Source organism: Thunnus albacares, chromosome 15 (assembly GCF_914725855.1).
Source record: "Thunnus albacares chromosome 15, fThuAlb1.1, whole genome shotgun sequence".
Taxonomy (NCBI): domain Eukaryota; kingdom Metazoa; phylum Chordata; class Actinopteri; order Scombriformes; family Scombridae; genus Thunnus; species Thunnus albacares.
The window spans coordinates 24,628,342-24,654,067 of NC_058120.1; the positions used below are offsets into that span (position 1 = coordinate 24,628,342).

The 25,726-nt window shown below is 39.8% G+C and overlaps 4 long non-coding RNA genes across 4 annotated transcripts; 3 read left to right on the top strand and 1 right to left on the bottom strand.

Annotated features, from left to right (window-relative positions):
* Positions 1 to 1,508: 1,508 nt before the first annotated feature.
* LOC122998500 lies at positions 1,509 to 5,178 on the top strand. The gene is made up of 5 exons (XR_006407440.1): positions 1,509 to 3,230; positions 3,780 to 3,851; positions 4,169 to 4,289; positions 4,465 to 4,619; positions 4,721 to 5,178. It is a non-coding gene; the product is annotated as an uncharacterized LOC122998500 (long non-coding RNA).
* Positions 5,179 to 5,479: 301 nt separating this feature from the next.
* Positions 5,480 to 7,399, top strand: LOC122998501. Its single transcript, XR_006407441.1, has 6 exons — positions 5,480 to 5,947; positions 6,031 to 6,096; positions 6,193 to 6,281; positions 6,686 to 6,770; positions 6,851 to 6,915; positions 7,291 to 7,399. It is a non-coding gene; the product is annotated as an uncharacterized LOC122998501 (long non-coding RNA).
* A 5,813-nt stretch (positions 7,400 to 13,212) lies between these two features.
* LOC122998974 lies at positions 13,213 to 14,264 on the bottom strand. The gene is made up of 3 exons (XR_006407549.1): positions 14,205 to 14,264; positions 13,793 to 13,905; positions 13,213 to 13,707 (listed from the first exon to the last, which is right to left on the bottom strand). It is a non-coding gene; the product is annotated as an uncharacterized LOC122998974 (long non-coding RNA).
* A 1,184-nt stretch (positions 14,265 to 15,448) lies between these two features.
* On the top strand, positions 15,449 to 17,559 carry LOC122998496. The gene is made up of 2 exons (XR_006407439.1): positions 15,449 to 15,782; positions 16,552 to 17,559. It is a non-coding gene; the product is annotated as an uncharacterized LOC122998496 (long non-coding RNA).
* Positions 17,560 to 25,726: the final 8,167 nt, after the last annotated feature.

Consider the following 25,726-nt stretch of genomic DNA (forward strand, 5'->3'; position numbering starts at 1 on the left):
ACATAAGGTACAGCGGTCAAGCTAGGTCCAGTTTAACAATAAGAAATCTGGATCTCAGCACTAGTTTTGACACTGCTGAGGTTGAAAATATATGTTCATATAAATGACAGACTACAAATGCATAATTTTGATCCTGCTCAGTGTCCAAAGGATCAGAAACAAACAAGGATTAAGAGAAATAATGGCCAAATCCTGTTATACCATAACTTCTGGGCAGATGTGCTGCTAGCGGCACGTAATGCAGTGTTGTTTCACCCTACAATGTTGTAGTTTGCTAATCACATATCAGGCAGTGCCAACATTAGTAGTGACTGTCTACTGGCAACAGACATCAGAAACTAAATGTGCAATGATCAGCTCGTTAAGTCAGTTATATGTCGCAGTGTCTGATTTAACTCCTCACTATTACGTTGCTGTCCCACAGGAGAGAGAGGCAGATAAAGAAAAACATTTCTAATGTAAGTTTTTAATAGGACATTACAGAGTTGTCTTTTTATCATCTTTTAATCCTTTTATCATCTCTCTATTGTTTTTCATGTCTTCTACTGTTGTCATCTTAATGTCGGACTTGTTATTGCTTTCTGTGTCATGCGTCTTTGCTTTTGTATCGTGCTGCCTTTGCTTTGTCTGTCATAGCACTTTGTAATCTCAGTTTTTAAAGGTGTTATATAAATAAAGAAGCTATTACAAAGGGTTTCAATGGCCCCATTTAGTGACAATTAACAAATCACACGCTTTATGCAGTTAAGAGCAGCTTCATAATTATCAGATACTGCATTAATGGTTAGGCCTGCAGCTAATTCTGTAACAGACCATCTGGTGTGTCAGGTTACTTAGAAGTTATTATAACCATCAAACTGATCAATAAGTGTTTTAACACACAGAGTGAGCAGCAGGCAACCACTAACCTATAAAACACTGGTATGAAATATACTATATCTACTTTTGACTAAACATACATACAAACATACTGAATGTATACTGAAAGTTTTTAAATGATGTATCGGGATATATCTCAAACATGTATGTAGGGATGGGCAAAAATATATCATGTTTTTTTCCAGGCAGGATCACGATCAACTTATCACGATTCTTCATGTTAGTTTTTAAGACTATTTTGCAAGTTACTGAACTGTACTCAAGACTCAGAAAACTTTATTGTTTATCACATAATGATAGAAATTTGGCTAGATTAAGGGCTCATAAACATAAAAACATACACCCATGAAAAACTCACATAAAATGACATGTGACAACACAAACAATTCCATAAATAAATAAGAGCAGGTGTGCACAACTGCATTAAAAAGTATTGAGAGTCTATTTGGCCTTGTTTAAAATGGATATTACTGACAAAAACCAAACAGTACAACCAAATTAATTTCACAGCATAACTAAGTCGACAGTTTAAAAAAAAGGACACCAACATAGTACACCTGAGCTGACATCACGCTAGCTTGTGGCATTAATTAATTAATTAATACTACCAGTTAGCAGGTGAGCTAACCGCTAAACTGAGGTATTTACTTGCAGCCCAGCTGTCAGTTTAAAGAGCAACTTGCAGGTTGAAATTTTTACTGGATTTACAGTTTATGCATCATGAAAATGATCCTGTGAAAGGTTCATGTATGATTTTATTAGTTTAACGAGACATAAATGCAGAAATTAAGATGGAAAAGTTAGCATTTTGAGCAGTGTCCTTAAAATTACCTTTTTTATTCAACAACACGTCATATTATGCAACAGAAGGGAGTCGCTCCCCCTGTCACAGCTGCAGTACAACGTGTGGTACTAAGTACTTATGAGTCTGAGCCAGTTTTGTTTTGCATTTTATAATTTTTCATCATCGTGAATAATTGTGTCTGTGCAGGCTGCACAAATTCTAGCCTGTCAGGACCTGAAATCCACTTTCCTAGCAGGAAAAGCAGCAGCTAGTTTTCATGCTGGTAGAGAGACAGACTTCACTGCTGTAACGGGAGAACACGGTTGTGTGCAGGCTCATTTTAGACAGGAGGGTTATGTTATTTGTGATATGATGAAATTCAGAATGGGATGTCGAAGCCGGGACTGTGCGAGGCTGATAGCTGGTGCGGTTCGTCCGGTACACACAGCTGCGTCATCAGCTCCACTCACAGCAGCAGCTCAGCGCTGACTGGTGTCACAGTTTAACTGGTGGTGAATTAACTGGTGATATTCCCCTGCATGACGCTGTGGTAGGTGACTGTGTTGAAGCCTGTTCAAAACACTGCAAACAACAGTAGCGTTAAGTAATTTACAAAATGTTCTTATTGTCAGTCTTATATTTCGTCATTAATCCAATGTAAAGTCGACTTGAGAACTGTTTATACTTTCATACAACCTATAAGTGAAACACAGTGTGAGGTATGTATGTGTTCAGCTGGAACATAGTGTGGAGTTAGCTGCTAGCTGTTGTAGCTGCAATGTTATCTACTACTGATCATGTTTTATATTGAAGGCTACAGGTATTTATCTCTCTCATCACAATGATGTTCATACACTATTCGGCATGCTCACTCATCCAGATCAGACATGACTGTTTACTCTCATTTTGCAAATAGGGACAGAAATTGGATAACTACGCACAAGTGTAGAAACTAAAAGCATGGAGGGGGTGGAATCTATGTAAGTTCGATTGACATGTCACAACTTTGTGGTTTTGTAAGGAGTTTTGATAGAAAGCGATTAAACAGCAATTAGACAGTGATAAGAGACAGTGGGACATAGTTATACTGAGTGATAGTGAGTGATAGTGTGTGACTGAGCACTGATTGTGACTGAGTGATTGTCCTTATGAGTGATAGTGGGTGAGTAATTGAGATGGACTTGTGTGTTTCTGAGAAAGGCTGTTATTGTAGGATTGTTGTGTGTCTATGTAATTAAGAGAAAAGCCGACATCTTCAGGATAAAGGGTAAGGATGCATGCCATGTGGACTTTACAAAACAATGATCAGCTGTTGTTGTACAACTCCCAATAAATCTAATATTATGACATTGAAACACCAGATGGAGGCCTGTAATACATCTGCAGGCGCAAGAGAAACAGGTCGGAGCACCTGGCAAAAGTTGTGTCGAGTGCAGAAGATGCAAACTCCATCTTTGAGGAGTTTCATTGCAGTCATTTTGGTGGACATTGTGGAGTGAAGAAAACCCAGAGTGCTATTATCATCTGGTACTATTGGCCCGGCATGGAGTAGGACATTTACAACTGGGTGAGTCGGTATCTAATACACATTCAGCGACCGCAGAGAGGACTTTACACATAATTTATTATTGATAACTTATAGTTCATCCACCTGCCATACATTCCTGTCATCCCTTTTTCTGAAACTCGACATTGAAAATCATTACTGATCATATTGTTCATTGTTTTATCATTCATTTTTATTATTTATCTATTTGCCAGATTCATTTTCTATTCTATTGTTAGATAAATAAAATAAAGATGAATCTATTTGTTAGTCTTGTTTGTTCTGCCTCGTTCGAGCCGGGCACTTAAGAATTTCACTACACGCTGTACTGTGTATGATTGTGTACGTGACATTAAAACTTGATTTGATTGAATGGAGCACAGAGGAGTCTAATGTGTATTTTTTGCAAATGTAAAAAGCCTGTCTGTGAATGTCACACTGAACTAATGTTCTGCAGCTGTCCTGGGAAAGTGTGCAGATAATGCCTGCTGATACTGCATGCTCAAAAGCCTACTATTAGGTTTGAATATCATATTTGTCATAAGTTTGAAATGATGTTTGTCTTTTCAGATTGCTCAGTGTCCACCATGCTACTCCAAGAGAGCCAATATTAAAGAAAAGAGGGAGTATAATCCAATACAGGTAATGGAAACAACTGCAAGAGTGATATACTGTAGTGCTCATGTCTTTTTTTTTCTCTGGTGGGTAAATTCATGCAAACAGATGGTGGCAACTAGTACATATGTGTCATGGTTGACTATTTCACTAAATGGGCCTAACCCTACCAATTTAAAAGCAAACAGCAGATGAGGTGACCAATTGTATCCTTGATTTCTTTACAAATTTGGTGCACCTCAAAGACTGCTAACAGACCAGGGCTCTCTCAGATATGGTAATAATTCATTATGGATCCCCAGTCCCCAACTGTTGCTGTGCTGACTTATTTCACTTTTGTCCAGCTAATCATTTCAAGGTCAACTACAGCTTGTGTGAGAGTCTGGGCATCAAAAGAAGCCTGTGCTCCCCCTACCATCAACAGACCAATGGCTTTGTGGAGAAATTGAATGGAAAAGTACAGAGGTGTTTTTTCGTTTTAATACTTGAATGGATTCTAGCTCTCATAGAAAAACATGTACAGATTTCCTTTTGTTATCCGAACATGTAATCAGTAATGATACTTTCCTAAAAAAAAGAGGTTGCTTTATCGTACCAGACAACCCAAATTCTCTCCTGCCTCCTCATGCCTTTACTTAAGTGGTGGCTGATCATCCCAAAAGGCGGGACCATTTTCTCCAGTCCACCATGTTGTGTCTTCTCACCAAGAAACAGCTGACAACAAAATACAGCCTCTATTATTTGATGTTTGGGACGGAGGCAAGGTGTTCCTAAGAGGTGCCAAAGGACTACAAAGTAAGATTCTCAGTTTTCATCCTTTTTTATCTTTTTTTAATTTGAATCAACAGTCAGTCTACTCCACCTATGTCCTCTTCATTAAAACTGATCTGTGGCAGGTAACGGAAGACAAAGTCAGCAACCTGATGTGCAAAGAGGAGATCTCTGAAAGGCTAAAAAAAAGCAGAGCACAACCTTCACAGAGATCAAGGGACACATTAAAAAAAGTGAAGACAAAGTAAATAAAAGAAGAAAGGGACCAGGAGGACAATTCTGAAGTGGGGGATCTTGTCTTTCACATTAGACAGGAGAAGAGAAAAGGGAAGAAGTTGGAAGTGGACATGCTGGGACCCTTCTGCTGAAGGAGAAAAGCACTGATCTGGTGTCAGAAAAGGGGAAAAGGACAATCAAAATAAACACTTGACACATTATTTCCAGCCAGAGGAGAGAATCCCTGCCAAATTTTTTTGGAAAAAAAAAAAAGTTGGATCCTTCACCTCTAGCTGGCCTAACACAAACCACTCCACAGACAGACAGACACACATACTGTGAAAGAAAATTGAATAGTAGGTTATCATTTTATAAATCTTTTGTATATATGTTACAAATGTTTTCAAACTAAGGAGTCCAGACTGTTTTTAGCTTTGCTTCTGGAGAGGTATAAAGCTGTCAAGTTTGAGTTCACAATCTTTAGAGAAAGGGCCAGCTGAACAACATGCTTTCTCTCCAAAAATACAAGATGATTGTATTTTTGTTTATGTTTGGACATTTGTATAATTGTTACTGATGATGTGATGGATTGTACAGTGTTTACAACTGCTTCAACAAGTAACAATGTTTAATGCTTTCTTTATGTCTCCATGTGCCTTCTTTCTCGAGAGAAAATTTCCACAACAATACACACCACACAAACATGCACCACATCTTCTGACGGGCCAACATGTGCAAGGCCATCCATGTGCCACAAGGCCCCAGAACCCTCAAATGATGCAGAAATTTGAAAATAAACTTCCAGTAAGTACACCCTTAATCATGCATTTCACAAATAACTGACACTGATGTTTATACAGTAATCAGAGACATATGGGCAGGGAGGAAAAAGGAGACTCTGTGGTCAAGGATTGGGCCATACAAAGTTTATTCAGAGAATCAGATGGACCTGGCCGCAGGAAAGGAGTTGGAGAGTGAAGTACTTTCTTTAAAAAAAAAAAAAAATATTGGTCTGATATTTCTCTTTTAGATTGTTAGAAAAACAGTGGATTACAAGTCACTCTTGTACTCAGACTGAATGCATTATCGATGCTATGACTGCAGTCTGGCAGGGCTCGCTAAAAGGTTTTAGAAGGGTGAGTAGGAAGTTTTACCCTTCCAATATAGTGATATCTCAAATTGAGATGTGTGTATATTATGAATGGTTTTTTTTTTTAAGTTGGACCTTTTTAAATATGATGTGGCAGCTGGTGTAATATGTCACAACGGACACTGTACACTCATTGTAAGTAATCTTAAATGTTAACAGATTCAGATGCAACAATGGGACCATCTGTGTGTATGACAGGGTTGGCTCTAATTTTTAATTGCATTTCCATAGATCATGTATCTTAAAGAGATGAGGTCCTTGCTTGTGGACCCATTTGAAGCCACTGAACAGCAGCTCAATCACTGCAAAGATGTAACAAGGTGAGTGAAGTATCAGCTTTAATGTGTGCATCAGACAGACTCATGTATTCATGCAGTTTGGATAATACTGAGGGAGCAACAAAGCACATTAGATCATCTTCCTTGTGATTACTGTTGACCTGGACTAACATAAGCCTGTATTTGTGAAGTCCTTTAAACAATATTCATCTGATCTTGAATTGAAAAAGGATCTTACATGGGCTGAAGTTAAAACTGGTAAACTCAATCAATCTGTGTTATCTGTGTAGAGCACTGGTCTGCAGACAATGTCCAGCCATTGGGAAGTGCAAAACAGCAGGACACAACGTCATGTGGTGTGTTTGTGTGCAAGGTAACAATGTGATTATCTCTGTGACCATCCATTATTAAGACAAGTTGTCATAATTATACATAAAATCTTGCAGCAGGACCCTGTCTAGTACCCTCTGGACCAGGAAGGTGTGGCCAGGTTGCAGCTGGACATAGCGATGTCCTTGCTGAATGATACAGGTATGCAGTACTCTACCAGGTCTACTTAAATGTTGTGTCTCTATTTGCATTATACTACATTAATGCCTGTATTTGTACAGATGACCTATCCCAGCTGTGTCGCGCTTGTGAGAAGGAGAACCCAGGGTGTGACATTGATGAATGGGTAAGAAGATTAATTCAACTCCAGATGTTTGGATGGAAAACTAGGATCCACCTTACCTTATGTCACCTCAACATCACTGGATGAACTCTCCCAATCACACAGCTATTGAAAATGTATAGTTCAATTCACCTAACTTGCATGTCTTTGCACCTTCTGAGGACACTGTTGCAGCTGAAGGAACACACTGACTCCACACAGAAAGAACCACGGCTAAGATTCAAACCCAGAATCTGACACATATTGTCACACAATCTTAAGTAATAAAATAGTAATGTCTAAAGTGCTTCATTGTACATTGTTCTCTGCATGAGAGACCTGAACCTGACAAAATGTTTGACAGTTATCTAAAGGGTTTTTTTCTTTTTCCCCTCTCAGATTGAGTGCACCACCTGCACTCTGTGGTACCACACTGTCTGTATGGACCATCCCTCCACAGAGGAAGGCTATTTTTGCAAAGCATGCCAATAAAATCCTAGATTACAAATGTTTGTTGTCTTTCCTTCAGTCACAGTAATGGGTCAATCTAGCTACTATGTAAGAAGACAGAGCTTACATTGCATATTGAACTTGAATTTGTCCACTGTGAGAGCCAGAGCTGGCGTGTTGCCTTTGCTGTAAAGTATTTGATTTTGGTGAGTCTAAATGATGTAAGATAGAAAAGTCAGCCAGTATTACTACAACATATTGTAAAGCTATATATTATCTTGTAAAGCATTACATTGTAGCAACAATAAAACCACAGTTTGCTCACATTTTAGATCATTTATTTTATTATTGTGAGGCGTTTACAAATGTGACTGTCACAGGATTAGCACTGTCTAATCACTGTCCAACCTACTCAAAAACCCACAAAGTTGTGACATGTTAACCAGACTTGTCTAGTATAGAGTACACCACTCCTACTGATTTGAGTTTTTATACCTGTGTGTAACAGTAATACAATTTCTGTCCACATTTGCAAAATGAGAGTTGACAGTCGTGTCTAATTTGGATGAAAGACTGTGCTGAGAGAGATAAATGTCTACCTGTAAAGCTGTAAACTTACCTGTAAAACTAATAACCATACCATTGCACCTATTAGTGCCATCTGTCTTTGATGGGGCAAAGTCTTTACAGGCCACTCAGGAGTAAAAATACAAGAACAACAAAAACTTTATTCACAAAGTTGGACTATTGGTAAGTACATTTTCCCATTATTTGACTCCTAGAAAAATGAGTAATCGTTCATGTTGTGACCAAACAGATAATGCTTGATTAGTTATTTTCAGTAGTTAACATTAAAAACTTTAACTTCTGAAACCAGCTTTAAAAGGTTTAGAAGGTTTTAATAATGTGTTCACAAGGTATTCACGAAGATTGCCCCCAATACCTTATAATTCTGGTGCACGGAACAGGATTAACACCCCCAAAATTGGCACCAGTATAAAACATACCCCTGCAGGTAAGTGTGAGAGGGCAGTCTTAACTGAACCACCAAACAGACAACACAAGCACATGTACAGGACAGAATCACACAGATGGACTTTTGGTAAGTTTTTTAATTGATTCATTACTTTATTATAATTTTTATTTGAATAAAAGTAAAATTAATAGTTAAAATAGAAACTAAAGAGGACAGCTTTAGAAAAGGTTGACAGACCAGCTTTAAAGGGTTCCTGAATTCATTAGATTCATTCATTCTTTTGATGCTGCTTTCATAAGGAATTTAAAAATCTTATAATAGTTATTAGCATAATAGTTATTACATATGTCTTGCATTTTTGGTATTGAGTTAATTATTCATTCAAGTTTGTTGTTGCTTATTTATTTTGTGCACAGGCAACAGTCAAAATGAATAGGTGTCCCCTGTGCAAGGTTCATTACATGATTGTCTCAGACCACCTCTGGGACTTCCTGAAGGTAAGTAAAAGATTTTCAGACTCTACAGAGGTTGGTGAAGTTACTGTACTGTGCAGAACATGTTCCTCAAATTTATGACAATGTTTGTTTAGATATGGAGGACCACTTGCCTGCCCAGTCAAGAGATACTGAAAGCAAATGTTAAAACAGGCATTTGAACACCATACACAACATCACAGTATACTTTTGCACTTTTGTGAATTGTACTATGACTGCACTAGTAGCAATACCATTGGTAGATGCAAACTGCATTTTGCTGGCTTAGTAGCAAACTGCAAAATGATAATAAAGTTGTCTCTAATGTATAATACATTCTAATCCCATGTAAAATTCTTTCACTTAATGTTCTGCATTAACAAAAAGATGAAAATAAGAACCAATAAGAACCAAAGAGGCAAAACAATAAGAAATTTGTGTTAAATTGGCAGAAATTCGGACAAACAAAAAGGGACGTGCATCCACATAAAGTGGATATGCTTGTGGAAAAGGTCTCCAAGCTTTACAGCCAACTGAAAGCACTACAAGAGGAGGCACGCAGAAGGTTCTGGGAATAAGGCCAAAAAAAAGCAAGAGGACAGAAGATGAGGAAAGCTCACCCACCTGGACACACAGAAAAAATGACAAAGGGGACCACAAGAGCCTTAGTTCATCACCGAATTGTCAAGTCTTCTAATTACTGTGTTGCCCTGACATTTTCCTAACAATTTTCCTGTTTGTTTATTGTTTCTAGACAAGCTCCCCAAGACATTCAAAAGCACTGCAGTTGGGCTCTAATCCTACAAAAAGGGTTGAGTCGAACATCAAGCAGATTTTGAACCTAACCCACGTCAGGGTGTTCCTTTTGTACATGTGGGGGGCAAGACACAACACCCCCCCCCCCCCCCTGCACTTGAGATTTGTGGACCAACATGTTAAAATAGTAGAGTAAGCTTTTTGGTTTTGGTGTTATTGTTTAGTAACGTTTTCCATCACTGTGACATTCATTCATGTTTGTTCTTTGTTTTAGCTGTGTAAGGCAGCTGAGGAGGGACAAATTGGCCTCTACCTGCAAACATTACCTGTTGGATGTAAGGAGGTTCCTCGCTTTCCTCAGGGAAGAGAACATCCCACAGGTACTATTGTCTTACTGGGAGCTACTTTCTGTGTGTGGGATTATCTCTGTCAGGATCAAGCTCTTTCTAGAACAGATGTTAAAATACCTTTTTGGATGTGTCTTTTTCTTCCTCTGGTTCATCTCTCCCAGGCACACATGCTCTCCCTGGACACTGTGATGAAGACTGAGCTCTCGAACCTGTCCAAAGAAATAGTCACCCACCGCCTAGAGTTGCATTCGAAGAAGAGCAGTAAAGAGAAAGTTTTCTATGATAGTTTCATTCTTTTCACAGTTTATGTGTAACTTGGCTTTTTAAAATGGTAATTATCTGATTGTGTAAAACTTATGATTCTTTGTGATTGATTGAATAATTTTACAGAGAACCTTCTGTTACCGACTCAGATTCGCACCTTCAAGGCGTGGGTGATCTAGCAGATTCCAAAGAGTCTTGGTAAGTAACTAAAAGGCCTTTTCCACATTTAGGTTAGATTTGGATAATGCATATGTTTAGAGGCAATTACCTTTTTTTCTAATTTGTCTTTGAGAAAAACTCAGGAAACACCCCTCAAGGGTGTCACTCACAAGGAGACATGTGGGTCTCCTTGCTGGCAACATTAATGCAGTCACATGCCACAGGAAAGGGGTCCTCTACTGCGACCGCATGAATGATGAATACATCAGCAATGTAAGTAAATGTCAACTTAACCAAGCATCAAGTGTATTTTTACATATTACTTTTGTACATTGATGTATCTTTATTCCACCTTAGCTGTAATATTGCACATCTTTTTATGTCTAAATCAATGCAAAATTCCACAAGACTGCAGCCATGTACAGTAGGGCCAAGCTGGAAGCTCCTGGAATTTTCCTGTCCGTGCCACCTCCTGCCAGGCTGCCACCAGGACATTCTGTGTTTGTTTGTTTTTTTAATTAACTGTGCTGGTGGGGGGTTTAACAAAATCAGGGAGCTGGTGACAAAGGTCTGGGAGGAGTGTGGGGTGCCTCATGTCACCACCACACTCATCACGTCCTCGTTTTCAACACTTTAAACGAAAGTTCATGTGACAACTTTTTTACTTTTTATAGTTTTGAGGTTGGTGTAGGTGCTGGGTTCTGCTTCTGCTCTGAGGATGCCCTCAAAACTCGCTCTTTCCCTTTTTCCTAAGCCCAGAGACATCTCCAACCTGGCCCTCATGAGGGCCATGTGCCACAGCGCCTCTTAGATGCTGGTCCTTCCTCAGTTGAGCCCCAAGGGGGGAAAAAAAACATTGAGCCTGAGCCCACACCAAGCAGACTTTCCACATCACACAAGGTATGCCACACCAATTTTGCCTCACACCTAGTAAATAAAATTGTTTAGACTTACAAATCAAGATTTAGGAGGGACCCATTTATCTTTCCTTGTAATAACAGATTCAAAACTCAACCCAGATTTTCTCTATCTGGCTATGAGTGCATTTACATAAAAAGTAGTAGTGTTTGCACCATATGACCAATTGCAAACATGGACAAGTCTACAACAGCCGCATATTTTACGCAAGATGAGCAAACTATAATATTAAGAATTAATAATGCAGGCTAAAAGCAACACAGTTGCTGCTGCCAAAGGCAGGGAGGAAAGCTGGCAAAAAATTACAGACTGTGTGAATGCATAAGTTAATAGGCTTATCAATATCACTTCCCCATCATTAAGTCAAGAGTAGATCGGACTATAATTACAATTGTGTATTCCATTAAATTAATGTGTTGCTTAGATGTATTCTTAGGTTGTGTAAAACAGTTAAGCCTTATTCTTTCAGCTGCAACCCTGTTAAGAATAAGAAATAAATATAAAAACATAATTCAAAGTAAGTAGACTTACTTGTGAATCTTATAAGGTCAACAAGTACAAGGCTTTAGTGCTTTAATCACTCTCTGTTTTAGGATGATATGATATTGGTATAAAAAGGCCTCTAGAACAATGAAATGGCTTTGAAACTGCTTGCAGCCAAAAGGGGGGGAAAAAAATGAAGCAAGGAACACTGGAGGGGCCCTCCTCTACAGGAGTACACTCCTGCTGAGCAGCTGGCCCTCTCCAATAATCAGGGTCACTCCTTGATGGAAGAGGTGGAAGGGGGTGTATCATCAGACCCCGCTGGAACTGGCAGCTTCAAACAAGGACAATTTGTATGGGGTATGTTTCAATAAGTCAATGTTTAAATATTGGGTTGCTAATAAAACATAATTATATAATATGATAATTACTGTGGGAGTATGTGTATTTGCTTTCTCTGCAGTTGATGGAGAGACATTGTTGCTGCCAGCACCCACTTACATGCCACTGTCCCATACAGAGGTAACAGTGAAAGTGATCTGTCATATGTCCTGGCGTGTCAGTAGTTACTGATCATGGATTAAATTGACCATTTACATTTCTTATTTTCTCAGGTGGAAGCCCTAGATGACCAAGAGACAGTGTCTGTACGCTCAGAGAGAGCTTTGGGGGTACACTTTAGTCTTTTGTTACCAATTTTATCCTGTTTTCAATTTGCCTATCTTAACACAGATGGTGAGAGTGGCTATAATTGATTAATCTTTAATTACCTGCAAATGGTGGTGGTCTGCAAATGGGACAAATAACTGCTTCAGGTACTCTCCATCAAAAAAAAAAAAAAAAAAAAAAAAAAGAATCAATTGCTTCCATTGCTATGAAGTTAATTTTGCAGGAAGAAGGATATCTTCCTTCCCCACACGCCCACCTCCACCACCCCAGCCTCCACCTTTCTAGTCTTGATTTGAGCCCACTCTACACCCATGAGCGTTTTTCTCATGGATGTATAATAAGAGCTGGATACTGGACTAAAAATGGTGCCCAGTTAGTCCAATAGGAATTGCTTGGCTGGCACATATGCCAAAAAAGTTTCTAACTTCCAGGTTTGCTTCCACGTTGTGCGGCCAATATGCGCAATAGTGTTTCCCCTGCTCGGCCCATAGACTTTACATCGTGATGACGTCACAGATGTATAAATCTCTTTTCTCGGCACAAGGAAAGTTTTACAAATATAAAACCTCCATGGATCAAAAGTTCATAATAGGCTTGAGAATAGTCAAAGTGCATCTTTCTTACAGTGAGCCTTGCAAAGGGACGATGCTTAAATGTTAAAGCCAATGTATGATTGGTTTTGTTTGTTTCAGGTAGGAGCAGACAGTGTGAGGTCTCTATATAAGAGGACATTAGAACTCAAGATTGAGAACAAAAAAATTTTTAATCAAAAAAGTGAAGCTTGAGGTGGAGAAACTAGGAGTACAAAAAGAGGGTATTCTAGTAATGTAATTTATTTCCAGCCATGGGTTACAATTAAACTAAATTGTATTTGTCTTCGTTCCTAGGAATGGGAGAACAAAAATAATTGGAAAAATAAAGACTTATAAATGAGGAAAAAAAAAGAGGCATTTTCTTAGTTTTTCTTAATTAGGTAAAAAATTGCTGTGTGATAGCCTCCACCACTGCCCTGCCAGTAGGGTGGTGTAGGGCAATGGGGTCCACAAGATCAGGGGGTTGTTGGCTGACAGGATGGATGTATGTATGGATGCTATATTGTGAAGCACAGCACATACTGTGACTATTTGGCAAGCCCGGTCTGGGGCCCCTCTGAGCCCACGTAGGCAGCTGAAGTGGGCTTTCAGTATTCCACAAGTAATTTCTATCCTGACCCTTGTTTTGGTTGTTGAATTTATTTTGTGGCCCTGCATTTGGGTCAGGATAGGCGGTATTCAAAAAGGGTTGGCTCTGTCTCCTAGCAGCAATCCCCTGAAAAGCCCTGAAGATAAAAAAGATTGTCATGATCAGTATCACAAAATGCATTAAAAAAAACAAACAAAAAATTATATGTACAGTTGCCCTACCTTTGCTCAAATCTGTGGCACAGTGCAGAATCCCTAAAGATCTGGGAGTCAAGGACTGACTCAGGCTACTTTGCCTCAGTGCTGGCGACCATGCAACGATGGTCACAAGTCATCTGCAAAAGCATTTGGGGTTAATAATACTTCCAAATGTAGCATCGATGTGCATTTGAAAGGACTCCATGGTAGAGAGAAAGATAGTCCCATTGTGACACCTGTGCTGTGTGAATAATTCCATATGTGCTAAAAAGAAATGACCTTTAATTATTCAGGCTACTGCATTTTTTGCAAACCCTTAGTGTTCATGTAGGCAATGTGCCAGTATGACCTAACAATGAGTATCCTTATTTATTCTTTACATGAAGTTTGATGCTGTGGAATGACTTGCAATTGACAAAATTGCCTTCATTCTCACCTAGACGTGCTGTGATGGGAATATGGGTGCAATCTATGGCACCAATCACTCCAGGGAACCCTCTGAAAAGGAGTAGGCTGCATTGAATATACAACAGTAAACGCCATAGGGTCTACATTATTTATAGATCAAGTAGTCAAATTAAGTTATTGTCTACTTGCTATTTCATAAAAGCCTTTTTTTTATTCACTGTGTAGGCAACTGGCCTGGAAACACAACAAACACATCAAGTAGCTCTATTAGAGCAAGAACCACCTTGTGAATTGCAAGGGTTCTCTGCATCATCCACAGCATACATAAAAACGCCTGTAGCAAAAAATACGCAAGCCAATGTATACAGTCTGCAGGACTGCTGGTGCACAACTTCAATGTGTCGCACTGGCAACATACAGCTCAAGAAGCTGACAAAGCCATTCCCTCCATAGAGAATCTAGATCATATAGATACTCGTCAGGGAAAGCCAAAGGATTTTGTCAGTCTCTGAAAACCCTTGCCTTCCTAAGAAGTGGTTTTTTTTCCACTATTCGCACACTGAGGTCCACAAGATCTTCTAGGAATGGTGACAATTTTCCAAGAGAACTGATTGGTCAGTATGCAGCGCTTTTATACGTGTTGATCTGTTATCTCGAACATACCCTGCTCTGGAGCAGGTTAGATGTGTCTAAGTACCAAGTGTAGAGAGTCTAGCTGAACTTTCCAGACTATTTGGACCATACACCTGAAGTATTCCAACTGGGACACAAAGAACGAACGTCAATACCAGCACACCATCGCTATCAACACACACACACACCTTCTGCTGTCTGATGCACATACAAACCACCACAATCCCACATAGGGCTGAAAAGGAGCACCTACAACGGATAGGGTTGGGTGAAAAATGTCTCACCTTTCAAGTTAATGTGTCTCACAAGGTTGTGCTGAAAGAATTATGGTCGCACACCATACTGATAGACACTGAAGCCTCTAAATGTGCAATCTGCAATTTTGTAGATTTGCCAGCAACAAATACAAATGACTGTCATATGTTGTCATTCCAGACTGCACCTATCCTCTGTAAATCCCCATATCAAAACACACAGTGTTCAGACTGAGCATTGGTGCCTTATATGTAAATGAGTCGACATACTGTGTGTGTGTGTGTGTATATGCCTATAAGATCGAAATCGGTTAAAAGCAAACTATGCTCATGAAGGAGAGTCTTTGAATTCTAATATAACGAATGAAGATATGAAGTGCTCTCCAGCTAAAAGATCAGTTTCAAATCCATTTTGCACTCTGTACTTGTTTTGAAGCAAGTGTATGAATATTTATGCCAAGTATTTTTCCTTTTTGTGCTAGGTGACCAAGAAAGCCCTGGGGAATTTATAAAATTTCATCCTGGCTGTGTTAAAATTGAGAAATGCAGGAGGGTTTGAGTTAATGCACATCTCTGGGACTACGGAGGAGCTGTCAACTTACACTTATTCTCTGTCCCAACGAGGGCTACACAGTCAGACACTTAAGGACTCAGGGAACATGATACACCACGCCACACTCTACATCCGGCTCCTGCAGAGGAGTTTGAGTATGGACAATGTAAGAGAAGATTTATTTTAATTTTCATACCGTTTAATCTGCTATTTTGCATCCATCAAATGAATGCCTTAATGATATTTGTTTGTGGATGACCTGTGACCAGTTTAGTTGTTTTCATGTAGAGTAGTTGGACCCCTGATGTCATGTTTTAACTGTGAGGTCACAGTTAAAAGTACTGCTTTGAGTGTAGAAAAAAACCCAGACATTGTTTTAACTTCAAGCTGGTAATTTTAATTTCTCTTTAATTACATTAGAATCTTATTGAGTACAGATTAACACAATTTTAGCTGGATGCACATTGTGCGTAACAGGAAGACTGATTGGATTCCTTATTATATAATTATTGCTGTTTAAACACATTAACATACACAGCGTGTATACTAATACTGTGGTTAGTAGGCAATGGTTTTTAATTTCTATACGGTTAAGTAATAACTCCTCACTTTAATTCTTTTAAAGTCAATCACAGAGTGAGAGAAGAGGTGAAGGGGAGAGTGAGGTTAGAGTTGGCACCAGTGTGCCTTCATCTCACAGGAGGTTGTACATTTGGTGGAGGAGAGCCTAAACACAGGTTCAAGAGGTTTAAGATACATCTAATAACCAACCTTAAAAGTGAAACTTTGCAGACTTTCAACAAGCATTGTATCTTTACAATGTGGGTAGCATATGCATATCGTGTGTTTTGGTGTTGAAAAACAGGGTGTGTTTGATGTGAAAAATGCAGTTGCCTAGAACAGTAGCTTGAAGTCATTTTCACCTCTGCTTTCAGTGACCTGCTCTGTGTGCCTGGATAGCTCCTCAACTTTGAAGGGAGTCGTATGTGTAAGCCTCCAGTACACAGCCTCTCCACCACCAAGACTCCTAGAGTGCCTCCCTGCGGCAACACATGGTAGCTGGGTATCATGCAATCCCAGACTGAACTGCATTGGGATCTCAGAGCAGCAGTGGGGCCCAGAGGCATGTTGTGTAGTCCCACCAGTAAGTGGTTGCGCCCTGGTGGGGTTAAATAGCACCCCTCCCCACCGGCCTACATGTAACACCTGCGGCCGAGTCTGCCTCTCACAGATTGGACTTCACAGCCACAGTAGACGCTGCACCAAAACCAAACTCCCAGGCACAAGAAATCTATGGTCTTCCGAGACTGCGATGCTGCTGATGATGAGTATATGCAAATGAACAATGTTTAACTCACATGTTGCCTGCACCCAGAGCTCCCCGCTCATTTGTCAGCAAAAGTTTGGAGAAACTTTGGGGATCTGCCTTAGACTACAAATTATGTTTCCACATTTTCTGTAGCGGTGCCTTCAAGGGACGGTAAAATGTGGATCTCCCAAAACACTCCTGTCTACCATGTTATGCTAGCGATAGGGAAAACCAGTCATTAAGATATCACACTACTAAATATTTTAAAATATCAGTTTATTTGGAAGAAAATTAGTTTCATGATACGAGCCCGACTATCACACTGTTGAATCAGACGCAGAGTCTGGAAGAGGAAGCGACCACTGGAGTGACGTTTCAGCCGCAGCCTGACTTCAGCTGTTGAGTTTCTCCGTGATTCTTAACACCAACACAAACTATCTTTACAACTTATGAGGACCAATATAGTGCTGTTTAGTAAGATAAAACAGAGTATGGAGGAGGAAGCAACCATGGGAGCTGTGACAGTGGCAACAGAGAGAGAGGTGCTGCAGCCGGACAGGTGGCTCATGACCTGGCTCGAGTGGCCACAACAAAAGGGAAACACACCATGATAAAGCATCAACAAAAGATATTTAAGCAAATTAACACAAATTAAAGCTATAACTGAATATTTATAATATGAGGTGTGGAATTCAGTGGGATCAGTAGTGTATGGTGATGCATGGATGGTGAGTGTGTTTGTGTTGAAAGGTTCATGAAAGCAAAGTGAATTAAATGAATGAATTACAATAAATTAAACCAACACAACCGAACTGAAAGGCTGTGGAGCAAAGCTGCAGCAGAGCAGAGAGTCAGCCAAAGAGAGAGAACTGTGCTGCAGCCAGGACTTAAATAACCTGGGGCGGGGCCCTCAGGTGTTCCACGTTAGCTAACGAGCACCTGCAAAAAGCAGACATTTAGTCTCTCCATCACCTGATGCCTGGACTGCTGCTATGTGATTGTCTTTCCTCCTTAAACTTTTTATGTCAATGACTATGTTTACATGCAAAAAAATACTCTTTGGTTTTTGCCCTTATTCCAAAAATGGCAATATTCCCACTAAGCTGTTTACATGTCTAATGAAAATGAATATTCCACTAATAATATTCCTGTTTACATGCATAAGGTTTTCAGGATTTCCCTCTTCTCCAGTAGGAATGGGAATCTCAAGATCTCCACAGGCAGTTAAGTAAACCAATGAGGTGAAAAGCATTAGTGAGCTGCTGTCTGATATTTATAAGTGATATTGATATGACTGATATTATAAATATACAGTTACAGGCACATCCAGTATCTAGGTTGTCCCCTGATATTTACTTCACTGCTGAGTGTTTCTGGTGCATCACAACGAGTCGTCATCATCAGTCAGGATAATAACCAAACCCCTCCGTCCCTGTTGTGGAAAATGACCATTCCTCCATGAATCATTCCTCTCCTCTGTCTGCCTTCCTGCTCCAGTATATGCCTGCACAGGGGTCAACAGGCAAGCGGTAAAAACCCCAATTGAGATGCATATTCCAGATGCGCTGTATACATGTCCAAAGAATAAAACTGGCATATCCCACAATGTCCTAATCAGAAAATGCCAAATTTGGAATGAGGCCTGATTCGGAATATCCAAACAGAACATGACCCTAAAAGTTAGCTACTTACTTTGTGGTCTTTTGTCTGACATTATTATTTGATTCTGCACGTCAGTTAATGTCAAATTTCACCCTCTAATCTCTGATTTATTTGTCTGTCTCATGAATGCAGCTCCAGTCTGCCTGCTAGCTTCAGCACAGATGGTTCATTTGCTTTAACACCCACATTGTAACAGCTACTTCAATGTCTCATACGAGGATATAATGTTCAAACGGAAAACAAAACGAGCGCTAGAAGCTACAACAGAAAGTGTAGTAAGAAGCCAGTCTGAGCTAACAGCTGTATAGTGATGGAAAGCTGTGTAAAAGCTATTTCAGAATTTGAGAGGTGGGTAAACGGCGTTTACGTGCGTTTAGTCTCCACTACAGCCCTGTGTATAACTAAAAATAAAAAAGGGAAATATGGGAGATTTACAGGAGAAATTATGAAAAAGGAGCAAGCCAGAAGAGGGGGTGAAAATAGAAACCTGTGAAAAACAGGAAGTTTGTCATTACAAGTGATCTCTTTCAAATTACAGTCATTTAAAGCATTGTTTATATAAAACTATTGACTAGTGCAGCTTTAAACTTGTGATAAATCTGAATAAATCTAATTTCGTTAAACCAGGTGATTTTTTTTCCTTATCTGTCTCTGGGCAAAAACATCCCCCACATCATCAAAATCCAGGGCTTTGACTTGCTCTGACTCAGTGGACATTGGTTTTTATCCATTCTTTATACCTTTGACAAAAAAAAGCACTTGCAGTTTTTGACTGCCCCCACACAATGGTTGGATTAGGAGAAAAAAAGAAATGTGCTCATGTTAAGCGTAATTACTTCCACGCTCCAGCTGAATCATCTTCAGACTCAGGAGTTTTTCAGCAGGAGGTCTCTATGTTGACCATGTATTTAACTGCATTTTTGTGTAAACCAGCTGAAGGCCTTTTAGGCTCAGAAGCGTGTGGGTACTGGCCCAATCAGCCTAGTGCAATACACAAGGCTATATAGGGTTTTTCCATGGTGCTGAGGAGTATATGGTGACAACATGTCCTGGTTTTTCTGGGATTCTCCTGGTTTCAAGCTGGGCGTCCGAGTCCCAACAAGTATCTGTAAAAAAACACTAAAATGTCCCGGTTTTCAACATTCACTATCAAATGTGTCCCAGTTTTCACCACAATTGTTTTCACCGCTTACAGATGTCATGCTCTGTCCTGTTCATTATTACCTAATGCAATATAAAAACATAAACAATACACCACGTATCTGAATTCAATTCTGATTTGTCTGTATGTGTGTCAATCAATCAATGTGCCATTCTCACAGCTGTTGCTAGCCAATGACGCTTGCGGCTCTTTCTGGCAGACCCTGTCAGTATGCTAACGATGCCACGATGGCATCTACCAAATTAATACCGATATACAATACCAACTGTATGTGCATACAATATGTTGGCGTTATGGTTGTCCGTCACAAACTGTCGAATTGACTTTTATTCATCTTTAAGCCACATTTTTTAGGTCTTGGTTATTTTTAACTATATCTTTTAAACAGATGAAGGATTTTAGCCATCAGACTGGATCTTAAATTGTGAGAGTAACAAGCTGAGCAAACGTTAGCAGCAGCTCGGCTCATGCAGAGCCCCTCCCAGATTTCCTCTATCAGCTGCACAGCGTCACACTTTTTCTCTCACACTTTTTTTTTTTTTTTTTTTTTAAAACATGAAACTGCTTTATTCAGTGTTTTTTTTTTTACCAAGTTTAGTCCCCATGTACGTTTGCTTTGGAGAGGAAGAGACCTCTGTGGATAATTTGGCTCCTGCTAGAAACCTGCTGAACGTGTGGATCTGAAGTTGTCAGAGAAACAAGCTGAGCAAACGTTAGACGCAGCTGGACCTCGCAGGCCCTCCTTATCTCCTTCGTCCGCCAAACAGTGTCAGAGAGACAGATTTTTTTTATGTGAAACTGCTTTGTTCACTTTATTAGTCTTAATCGCCGGGTCTCTTTGTTCTGGAGAGGAGGAGACCTCTATGGATAATTCAGCGGCTCCCGGTAAAAACCTCTTGAACGATGAACACTGAAGTAATCCTAACCTGTTGTGTAAAGTACTGGTGAGACAATGAAGAACAATCCAGGAGTTGGAACCACAGATTAACGTGTTTAAAGATGCCAAAACCCTGTACAGCAGTTAGTAATAGTCACAGACAGGATTTTACAACTGTAAAGTTATCACAGCAGCAACTGTTTTATCTTTCGTCATGGTGATTGCGAGGTAAACAGTTGAACACGGCCTTCACATTACAAAGTAATCCACCAGGCATGTGCGCTTGCATGTATGTGATTGGTCAACGCAGCGTCTTGCCGGATGGCGTCACGTTGCGGCAAAAGACAACCCTGCTGTACTGAAACTCCCCGTTGTGTCAATGCACTGCGCCCCCATGCGCTGCAGAGCTAATGTCAGTCTGAATGCCGCCTAACAGCACCACAGCAGTGCAGCTCGACACGGCTTTCCTCTGCCGTGAGACTGTAGTGCAGACGCACGTCACCTCGACTTGGCTTGGCATAGCGCAGCTAAAGTGGACTGACCTGCTTCCATGGAAAAATGGAGGTAATATACTTCAGTTTACAGCTTGGATAAAGCCTCTTGCTGGTGCTGAGAATTAAATAAACATATTTTGGTTGTTATTCTGCCTCTCTACCCCTTGGCAACCTACTGGCCACATTACGCAACGCTACATACCTTCACGAACAAGGCACTGACATGCCCAGATGTATGGGTATTCAAAGGCTTGTGAAGGAGGACACGCATGCCTTCTGTTTTCAAATATGGCAGAGCAGGTGTTTCTGTGCTGCTCAAAGACGTCATCGTGTTTAAACGCACCTCGACCCTGCTGCTGTTTGCATCTTATCAGCTGTTAGCCCAATAATATGTCTGCCTGACGGAGAGACAGGCTTCTGATGTGAGGACTGGACTGCATCCATCTCCGGTTCGCTCTGTCCTCCTCAGTCTGTCCTGGCTTTGATCATGTTCGGCTTTGGAATGAGTCAGACATGAACACGCACCAACACAGAACCCACACAGATCCTCCTGCTCATATATTCACACCGTACACACACACACACACACACATACACACACACACGGAGCTTAAAGTTCTTGCACTGATGCTATTACGCTTCAGTGCTCTGCCTCCTAACATGTGTCTCTCCACACCTGTCTCTCTAAATCCAGGTGGGCATATATATATTCCCTGCTGTAAGAAATGTCTGCTTTTTTTCCAAGTCCCTTAATCCCTCTATCATGTGTGTGTCATGCACTGTGTTACCCACATCTCAGCCTTTACTTTGTAAATGTGTAACACTGTTAATAAGACACAGCTAAATATGTATATCGGACACTATAGTTGGTGAACAAAATGATTCTCCAATAATTTATCCTAAATTCAGTCCTCTGTATCATCTATGTCTCAGTGAAATATATGGGGTATTGTCCGCTTTTTGACATTATCATAAATGCTCATATGAACACTGTTCACAGCCTCGGAGGAGGAGGTCACAACCTTCTCGGGAATAAATGTCCCTGAAGCCCAGATGTGTGGCTCAGGGAGCTTAATCTGAATTAAGAGAACTTTCAATTAAAGAAAAGAATCTCATCCATTTTCAGGCCAATGTCACCTTTACCTAACAAATTCTATTATACATGTAATTAAGATTCATTAATTAACCAATCTTTAAAAAAAAAAATCTTGCAACAAATCTCCTCCTTAAAATCACAACTTGTCATCTTTTCATTCTGGTTAGTGTACAGATTAAACAAGATTTAATGTGTTAATTAGTACAATTTAGAGCTACTGGCAGGTGGATTTTTTTTTTTTTTTAACCTTTTGGACAGACAGGAAAGCTGCTTCGTCTGCTTCTAGTCTTTATGCTAAGCTAAGTGAATGACCTGCTTCATAACAAGTGCACAGACATAAAAGTATCATATCTCTTAGCAAGAATGCTGAACTATTTGTTTAAACTGTATTTTTATTCTTAAGACCTGTGCTCACAACATACTCTATATGTACACATTTATTCTTTACTGTTGTCAGCTGCATTCACATTTTAGGTTACTGTCGTTGGGAATAATTAAGTATTTACTCAAGTACTGTAAGATCAGTTTTGAGGTACTTACATTTTGCTTTAGTATTTTCCAATTTGGGAGACTTTTTGCTTGCCTTCCACAACATTACAGGGAAATATTGTACTTTTTATTTGGCTAACAGGTACGGTTACTCAGTTTGTAGATAAAGTTTTACTGATTAATGTTCAGAAGTATGTGACATCACCCTTTTCTAACTCAGACCCAGAGACAGAAAATCTCTGTTGAAATAACCATTTGGCTTAAAATTATTGAGTGTTCATGTTGGCCCACATGACTCATAGTAAGTTTTCAGGGCCTTTAAGTGAAGGATTTGAGTACTTCTTCCAAACGACCCACAAAGGACTGCAATATCTATGATGTGCAAGAGCTACGATGATGATTTTCAAAAAAGTGTTTTAAACAAACTTCCACCCAGAGGGACATGTAGCATTGTGAAAACTTGTCCATTTCAAGTGTAAAGATGAGCACGTTTATGTAGCAAGGCTCTTCTGTAAAGATGTCCTCCACCATGAAAATTGGGTAGCCGCACCCCATGGGAGGTTCTCCCTCTGTGCATCAGTGGAGCAGGAAGAATCCCCATGAAAGGGTTCTTGGCAGCAGGTGAAGGGCCACTGTGGCCAAACAGGAGCAAGAGATTGGCTCTCTGTGAAGAGGTTTAGGCTGGCTTGCTCCTTGTATCTAAAAGGAGGTGTCTGCTATGCTAATGAGATACGGCCCGGGGTGAGACGATGTTCAGAGTGTGACAGCTGCCTGGGAGTCCATGACTCATAAAAAAAAAAAAAAAAAAAAAAAGATAAATCAGCCGATAACCATCTCTCATGTATAACATTGCACTTTAAGGCAGAAATAAAGCTTTTAAGTGCTGCTTTGTACTTGTCATACATATTTAGTGCATTTACATTTATAAATGTTCATAAATGTATCTTCCTTCCTGTCAAGTGTAGCCCGATAGACTGAATTTCCATTTCATTCCACTTCATTCACTCACGCTGATATTGTCTTCGTATTAACCAATTTCTTGTTGGGAGGAGTGAGAGACTTTTTGTTTGCCTTCCACAACATTACAAGGAAATATTATAATTTTCACTTGGCTATGTTTGGCTAGCAGGTACAGTTACTTAGTTTGTAGTTTAAGTTTTACTGATTGGTGTTCAGAGGTATGTGACGTCACCCTTTTCCAACTTATATCCGTCCACTTCAAACTAGCAAGAGACCGAACTCTCTGTTTAAATAACCGTTTGGCTGAAAATTATTGATAGTGTTCATGTAGGACCACATGACTCATAGTAAGTTTTAGGGGTTTGCCCGAATAAAAATATGTTATTCGGCAAAGCACAAATAGTGTTTTTTTTTATTTTTATTTTTTTACAAATATTTGTTTCATACAAATATTTTAAAAATTATTTGTTTTCAGGAAGAATTAAAAAAACGTCAAATACCAGCGTGCAGGTCGGTTACATCACTATCTCAGTCTCTCTCCTCTGCTCTGCTGTTACGTCTATCAGCTGGTCTCAACGAGGGGAGTCACATCCACCTGCTACATGATGCACATTTCCTAATTTGGACATCACTCCCGGAGTTGGGGGTGTTCCCCAGAAATAAAGCTGAGCTACTGACATGCAAAGTGCTTACAAGGGACTCTTCAAAACCTGTTGTTCCCCTTCTCCTTTCCGCAAAGTTAGGGTGTAAAAAGATAGGCAGTAGATGAAAAGTGCAAAGCAATTATCGCCTTTGAAGTTCTTCCCTACACGTTACAAAATGTGCTGTCTCTGTGTTATGGGTGTATAAATAAGTAGAGGTCTGTCTGTAATGAGGTAATCAGTATAGTTTTAGCTCAGTACTCAGTGCAGTCGTCTATGATCTGGGAGACTCCAGTTCGAGACCCGGTGTGGGAACCTCCTTCGTAAGGTAGTTTATTCATGAACACTTACTGTAACGCTTTAATTTTCTAGAATTAAAAGCGTAATACAAACAAAAACAGGATTTTTAAGCCTCTCTCTACTTTTATTCGAATACAAATACAAATAATTTTGCTGCCTCAAGAAATACAGATACAAATACAAATACTGGACCTTCTGCACATAGTAAGTTTTCCTTTAAGTAAAGGATTTGAGTACTTCTTCCAAATGACCCACAAAGGACTGCAATATCTATGATGTGCAACAACTCTTAAAATGATTTCAAAAAAGTGTTTTAAACAAACTAATAGGTCCATTTCCCCCCAGAGGGACATGTAGCATTGTGAAATCTTGTCCATTCCAAGTGTCTTTTTGTGAAGATGAGCACTTTTCTGCAGCAAGGCTCTTCTGTAAAGGAGATGTCCTCCACCATGAAAATTGGGTAGCCGCACCCCATGGGAGGTTCTCCTTCCTTGCATCAGTGGAGCAGGAAAAATCCCCATGAAAGGCTTCTTGGCAGCAGGTGACGGGCCACTGTGGCGAAACAGGAGCGAGAGATTGGCTCTCTGTGAAGTGGTTTAGGCTGGCTTGCTCCCTGTATCTAAAAGGAGGTGTCTGCCATGCTAATGAGGTACGGCCCGGGGTGAGACGATGTTCAGAGTGTGACAGCTGCCTGGGAGTCCATGACTCATATTAAAAAAAAGAAAATGATAAATCAGCCGATAACCATCTCTCATGTAATACAACATTGCACTTTAAGGCAGAAATAAAGCTCTTTTAAGTGCTGCTTTGTACTTGTCATACAGATTTTATGCATTTACATTTATAAATGTTCATAAATGTGTTCTCATTCCTGCCTAGTGTAGCCTGATAGACTGAATTTCCATTTCATTTCACTTCATTCACTCACGCTGACATTGTCTTCATATTAGCCGATTTCCTGCTGGGAGGAGTGGTTATTTTATTTTGTTTTTCCCTAACCTACATAGCAAGTTACATATCTATCTTGCCAATGTAATGTTAAGCTGAAACTGAGGTTAATGTAACTGCTTCTTTTACATCGATAAAAGAAAAATATCTGCTTTAAATCGGTAATTTAGGT